This window comes from Nannospalax galili, unplaced genomic scaffold (assembly GCF_000622305.1).
Source record: "Nannospalax galili isolate Female #2095 unplaced genomic scaffold, S.galili_v1.0 scaffold444, whole genome shotgun sequence".
Taxonomy (NCBI): Eukaryota; Metazoa; Chordata; class Mammalia; order Rodentia; family Spalacidae; genus Nannospalax; species Nannospalax galili.
The window spans coordinates 2,808,096-2,814,308 of NW_008354022.1; the positions used below are offsets into that span (position 1 = coordinate 2,808,096).

Genomic DNA, 6,213 nt, shown 5'->3' on the forward strand with positions numbered 1-6,213 from the left:
TCTGCCTTCCCCACCTTGAGGGGCTAAACCCTCTGAAACCATAAGCTAAAATTAAATCATTCTTCCTTTAAGTTGTTTCTGTCTTGTACTTTATCACAGCAGTACAGAGGCAACATACACCCCAAATGGTATTTTACTATATTGGTATTTCTCTGCCTACTCACCTTGACATATAAAGTTAACTATCACATGATACACTATATTTTACTTTATTATTTATTTATCTATGAATCAATTGACCAATGAGACCAGATCCAGCTGAGTTAAATAACAGAGAGTTGAGATGTAGCAACCCCAGAGGGGCTGAAGGCTGGACCAGTGCTTCTGTGATGAAGCTCACCCAGGGATGAGGTGGAATGTATCAGAAAAAGCCCAGAATCACACTTACCGCAGCACCCAGACTCTAAGATGACATGGGGAAGGGGAAGACAGCAGACCTCCCTTAGGAATAGTGTGATATCAATTGTTAACTTGGAAGGGCCTAGAATCATGTGGGAAAGTCTCCCCTGGGCAGAGTTGTGAGGGGTTTTCTTGATTAGTTTAAGTCCAGAAGATACACCTTAAATGTAGGCAGTAGCAACCTCCTTGATCTGAGAGTCCTGGGCTGAATAAATAGGAGAAAATGAGCTGAGCACCAGCATTCATCTCTTACCGCTTCCTGACTGTGGATGCGATGTGACCAGCTGCCTCATGCTCCTGCAGCCATCCCTTCCCCACCATGATGAACTGTGTCCTCAAACTGTGAGCCACAATAAGACAGTGAAGAGCAGGCAGAGGCTTGGCTGTGAGAAGCTCTGTAAAGCACCTTCAGATTGACAAAGGAAAATCCTGTCCATACCTGTGACATTTAGTGGTTCAGGCATGGTGGAACAGCTCACACTACAGTGTCAGAAGTGTGTGGTAGAAGCTATTTTTCACTTCTTGGTAGACAGGAATGTGCAGTTCCCTGGAATGGGTCAATCACTGTAGCACAGGGGCACTGTGATGCTTGCTGAGACATTTACTGGCTTAGGGTAGCACAGAATATAGTTTAGACAATTTCTAGAACAGAAGCTAAAATGGGAGAGATAGCCCTATTAGAAAAGTACTTTCTGTGTAAGCATGAGGACTTGAGTTCAACCCCCAGAACCACATGAAAAACAAATCTAGGCATGGTGGCATGCACTTATAATCCCATCGGTGGGAAAGTGAGCATAGGTGGATCTCTGGAACTCGCTGACCAACCAGCCCAACATATTTGGCAAGTTCCAGGCCAGTTAGACACTCTATGTCAAAAACCAAAGTGGACAGTGCATGGGGAATGATTGTTGAGCTTGTTATCTGGCCTCCCTTCGTATGTATACCCATGTGCATATGCACAACACACACATGCCTGCACACACAAAAACACATAAATCATGTACACACACATACAAACTAAGGCAGGGAGTGGAACTAGAACATTCTATAAAAGTTCACATGTCAGGACTGGATGTATGGCTCAGTGGTTAAGAGTGCTTACTTCTTTTACAGAGGACTCAGGTTCAGTTCCCAGCACATGTCAGGTGGTTTACAACCTTCTGTAACTTCAGCTCCAGGTCATCTGACGCCCTCCTCCAGCCTCCTCATGCATATGCATGCACTTAGCGCACATAAAATCACACAGACATAGATACATAGATAGGTAGATGATAGATGGATGGATGGATGGATGGATGGATGGATGGTTGGATGGATGGATGGGTGGATGGGTGGGTAGGTATATGGGGTAGGTGGGTGGATGGATGGATGGATAGGTAGTTAGATAGACAGATGATAGATAAAAGTTCACAGATCAGTAGCACAAGGGCAGGACATCACTCAGCATCCTAAAGACCAAGGTTCTACAGTCCTCTCACTCTTCCCCGATCCATCATCCTGCAGAGTAACTACAAGTGGGATGAGCCTGTAAGTGGATGTCTTGGGAACCACCTACAGGAAGTGCAAAGCAAGGGGTCTGGGAACCAGGATCCTGGCTCTTGCGGAAACAGCCTGTGTTTCATGTGCAGAAACCAAATGTTTGTTTTCAGTTCCCAGGGCAGGTAGGATAAAGGTCAGACACCTGCTCAAGTGAACCAACAGTGTGCAGAAACTGACCTCAGCTGGGTTCACCTAACTTGGGGAGACTCCTGAGCATATGCTCACAAGAAGCATTTCTACCTCATGTTTAGAAGCTCCTGTGAGCAAAGGCTGGGCTGCCATCTTAATGTAGAGAGAAATGTGCAGCTAATTAGGTAAAACTGGACAAAATGCTAAGCCAAGAGCAATGTAAGTGGGAAGAAAGGAAGAGAGGGAGATTTGGTGATAGAAGAGTAACATTAGACTGGGTCACAGTTGGAAATGGAGCGATGACTCAGAGGTTAAGAGCACTTGCTGCTCTTGCAGAAGACCCAAGTTCAGTTCTCAGCACAGTGTTGGATGGCTCACCCCCACTTGTAACTCCAGCTCCAGGGAATCTGATGCCCTCTTCTGGTCTCTGTGGATGCTGCACTCAAATGTGTACACACAGAGACACAAACACACATACACATAAACAAAAATAAAAAATAAAAGTAACAAACAAACAACTAAAATGAACTCTAATCTTGATTGTTTTAATGATTTTGTGGCTTTGTGTAAATCTAGAGCTGGTGACTTTCCAGAGTATCCAGACATTAGGAGCTGGGGCTGGGGGCACAGACTCTAGTCTTTACATGTACTATAAACTCTAGCTGTATGATTACCACCATCATGATGGCCTTTGTTTAGCTCAAGGAATTTGAGTCAAATATTCATGTAAATCAGCTTAATGGAGACAAATATGTGTATATAACCTCCATTCTTAGATGTATTAATTGCTTGCTCGACTCATTGAATTCTAATTAAAACCATTCTGCCACATGATTTTTATTTTATCCCTTTCGAGATGTAATTAAGCATTTACTGGCAGATTATCTCAAAGAAATGAAGATCTTGATTCTGTCTGGGTATCTGGAGGCCCTGAGGAATGGGTTTGGGTGTTTGTGGTTTAAGTGGATTGAATCCTTATTGAGTGGAGGTGATTTCAGGGAATGGACTGACTCTGCTTTGGGACATTAAAGTTTGAATTTGGGTTAGTTCAAGCAAGTTATTTAATTTTAGCCCAGCCTAATGTTGCAGTTCTATAATCCCAACCACTAGGGAGGCTGAGGCAGGAGGATGGTAAGTTTAAAATCAGCATGGGCACTTAATGAGACCCAAAATTAAACCCAAGATTAAAAAGAGGGCTGGAGATGCAGCTCAGTTGTAGGCGCTTACTTAGAAGCCCCAAGTAAGGGACTGAGGGTGTGGCACCATGTTAGAGCCCCTGCTTACAATCCCCATTTGGGGCTGAGGTGTGACTCAGTGGTAGAGCACCTGCCTAGAGCCTCCCAGTGAGGGGCTGAAGGTGTGGCTCAGTGGTAGAGCACCTGCCTGGAATCCTCCAGTTGAGGGGCTTGGGGTGTGGCTCCATGGTACAGTACTTTCTTAGCATGAGAGAGGAGTCTCTTCCCCTTCTACTCTTTACACTCTCTTTCTTGACATGAAGTCTCACCATGTACCCCAAGCTAGCCCCAGACTTGTAGTCTTCTTGTCTCAGCCTCCTGAGTGCTAGCATTCCAAGTGTTTGCTACCAATAGAAGACTCCCAGATTTTTTGATAGACTTGGTGTTCTGGGGAAATAAGCCATGGACTTCTGGCTGTCCCCACTCTTCCCTTCCTGAGTGCTATGAGTGCTTTTCTATACATTCACATGGATGTCCCAACTGACAACTTTGGAAGTGCACACCTAACCCAGTCCATGACTGAGAACACAGAAGATGAGATCATCCACTGGGAGACAGAATAAGGGCAGAAACTCTGAACCCTCAAGCAGATATAATGCCCTCCCCCTACACCCAGCAGTTGGTTTCTTCCATTGGTCCTTAGGAAGTGTCATGACCCAGGGAAAGTCAGACTGGCCTAGCCAATTATAAGACCAGGGCAGGGAACTTGTCTCTGTGCATCCTTAGTTGCAGTGGTGACTCCAGGATTTTGGAAATGCCAGTACCATGGGGTGTCTTCCATGGGCAGTGGAGTTGGCCTGAGCCCATGAGACAAGCTGTGTGTGCTATGGATGGCAAACCAGAGAAATGGAACTCTCCAAGCTCTTTGGAACCCAGAAGATCATAAGTCAATCCCAGATATCAGACATTGAGCTACTCTGCTATACTTTGATTGCTTAAGTGTGCTGTTGTTCTCTCTTGATATAAGATAACATGTAACTTGTTTTGGATGTTACAGGAGCCCACAGTTAACAGACTTTTTATTTATTTATTTATTTATTTATTTATTTATTTATTTTTATGCATATGAGTGTTATGCCTGCATGTGTATAAGTGTACCTGTGTAGTACAGTGCTTGGAGAGGACAGAAGAGGGCATCAGATCCCTTGGAACTGGAGTTACAGTCGTTACGTACCATGTGGGTGATGGGATTTGAACCCAAGTCTTCTGTAAGACCAGCCAGTGCTCTTAACCACTGAGTCATCTCTCCAGCCCCTTAAGAGACTTTCTATAGACTTTGAACTTTAAAGTGTTTGAATTTTTTTAGGCTGTGGGACTTTTAAAGTTGTACTGTTTTATATTCTGATATTAATGTTAACATGAGATCTTGGAGATAAGAAATGGAAATGTTATGGTTTAATAGTGATATGTTTGTGTGTCAAGTTGACAAGGGGTCTATTGTGTTGGATAGCTTCAGTTGTCAACTTCACACACCTAGGAAAAGGGAATTCAGTTGGGGCGTTGCCTCAATTAGATTGTCCTGTGGGCATGTCCGTGGGGCATTTTCTTAATTGTTAATTGATGTAGGAAAACCAAGTTACTGTGGACAGTGCCATATCTAGGCAGGCAGGCCTGGGCTGTATTAGAAGGGTAGTTAAGCAAACCAAAGGAAGCAGGCCAGTAAGCAGTATTCCTCCATGGTCTTTGCTTCAGCTCCTGCCTCCAGGTTCCTGGAGGATGACGTACTCAATGAGTTGTAAGCTGAAATAAACCATTACCTACCCAAGTCAATTTTGGTCAGTGTTTTACCACAGAAACAGAAATCAAACTAGGATGTCCACACACATAAACGTGTAGCCTCACATATCATCATGTTGTAGACTTCCATGGCTTTTTCAAGGACAGTGGCTTCAAGTTTATGGTATTGGAATTCTGCTGAGGGGGCCTTTCCTAAAGCTGTACAAGAGGAGGCAAGCTCTGACTTAGCCTGAGGCCAGCTACTATCTGCCACTGATTGTCCTGGACTGCTAGTGACTCATTTACAGAGTCATTCACAGGGACCTCAAAGTGGAAAGCCTCTTCCTGAATGAGGACTTAGGAGTAAAAACAAGCAATTTGGGACTGGCAACCAAAATGGAATATGATGAGGAAGGGAAGAAGACTGTGGGACACTCCTGAGGTGTTGAGCAAGAAGGGGCAGTTTCAAGGTAAACATGCAGACTATGGACATGTGTGGACTATTGTACATCATGTACACCTTCCTAGTAGGCAAACCACCTTTGTAGACCTCATGTCTAAAGGAGACCTACATCTGGATCAAGAAAAATAAATACGGTATCCCCAAGCCCGTCAACCTACTGGTTGCTGCCCTCATACTGAAAGTGCTTCAGACAGAGCTTGCTGACCATCCTACATTCATGAGTTCCTTAATCACAACTTCTTCACTTCTGGTTACATCTCTGCCTGTGTTCCCATAACCTGGTTCACCATTTCACAAGGTTTTCCGTACCTCCCAGTGGCCCAAGCCCCACCAGATGGAAGACTCTCAGGGTCATAAAAAATGATATGGAGAAGCCCCAGCCCACAGTGTCCCCAGGAAAAAGAAGAACCAGTGGTTCGGGAGATGAGTGAGGCAGTCAAGTGTGACCTTGCTATGGAATTAACCTGACACTGACCTGGCGTGGAAAAAAACAAAACATACTCAGGGAACAGAAGTTTATCCTTTATTATATGTGGGCCTCAGACTGGGTTAACTTGCTCCAGAGAAACTGAGGCACAGTCCAGAAATACATACACATTTTTATAGAACTTTTCATGTCAACCCTTGTCAGTAATCATATTGATGAATCTGAGACTTCCAGCACAGAGGTATGCATGTCCCTTAGGCTATTATAGGAAATTGTTTGTAAAATATGCAGTCCGTGCTTTACAA

The 6,213-nt window shown here is 44.2% G+C and overlaps 1 pseudogene; it reads left to right on the forward strand.

The window, feature by feature from the left end:
- Window positions 1-2,267: 2,267 nt before the first annotated feature.
- Window positions 2,268-5,949, forward strand: LOC103748495 (annotated as a pseudogene).
- The last annotated feature ends 264 nt before the right edge of the window (window positions 5,950-6,213 follow it).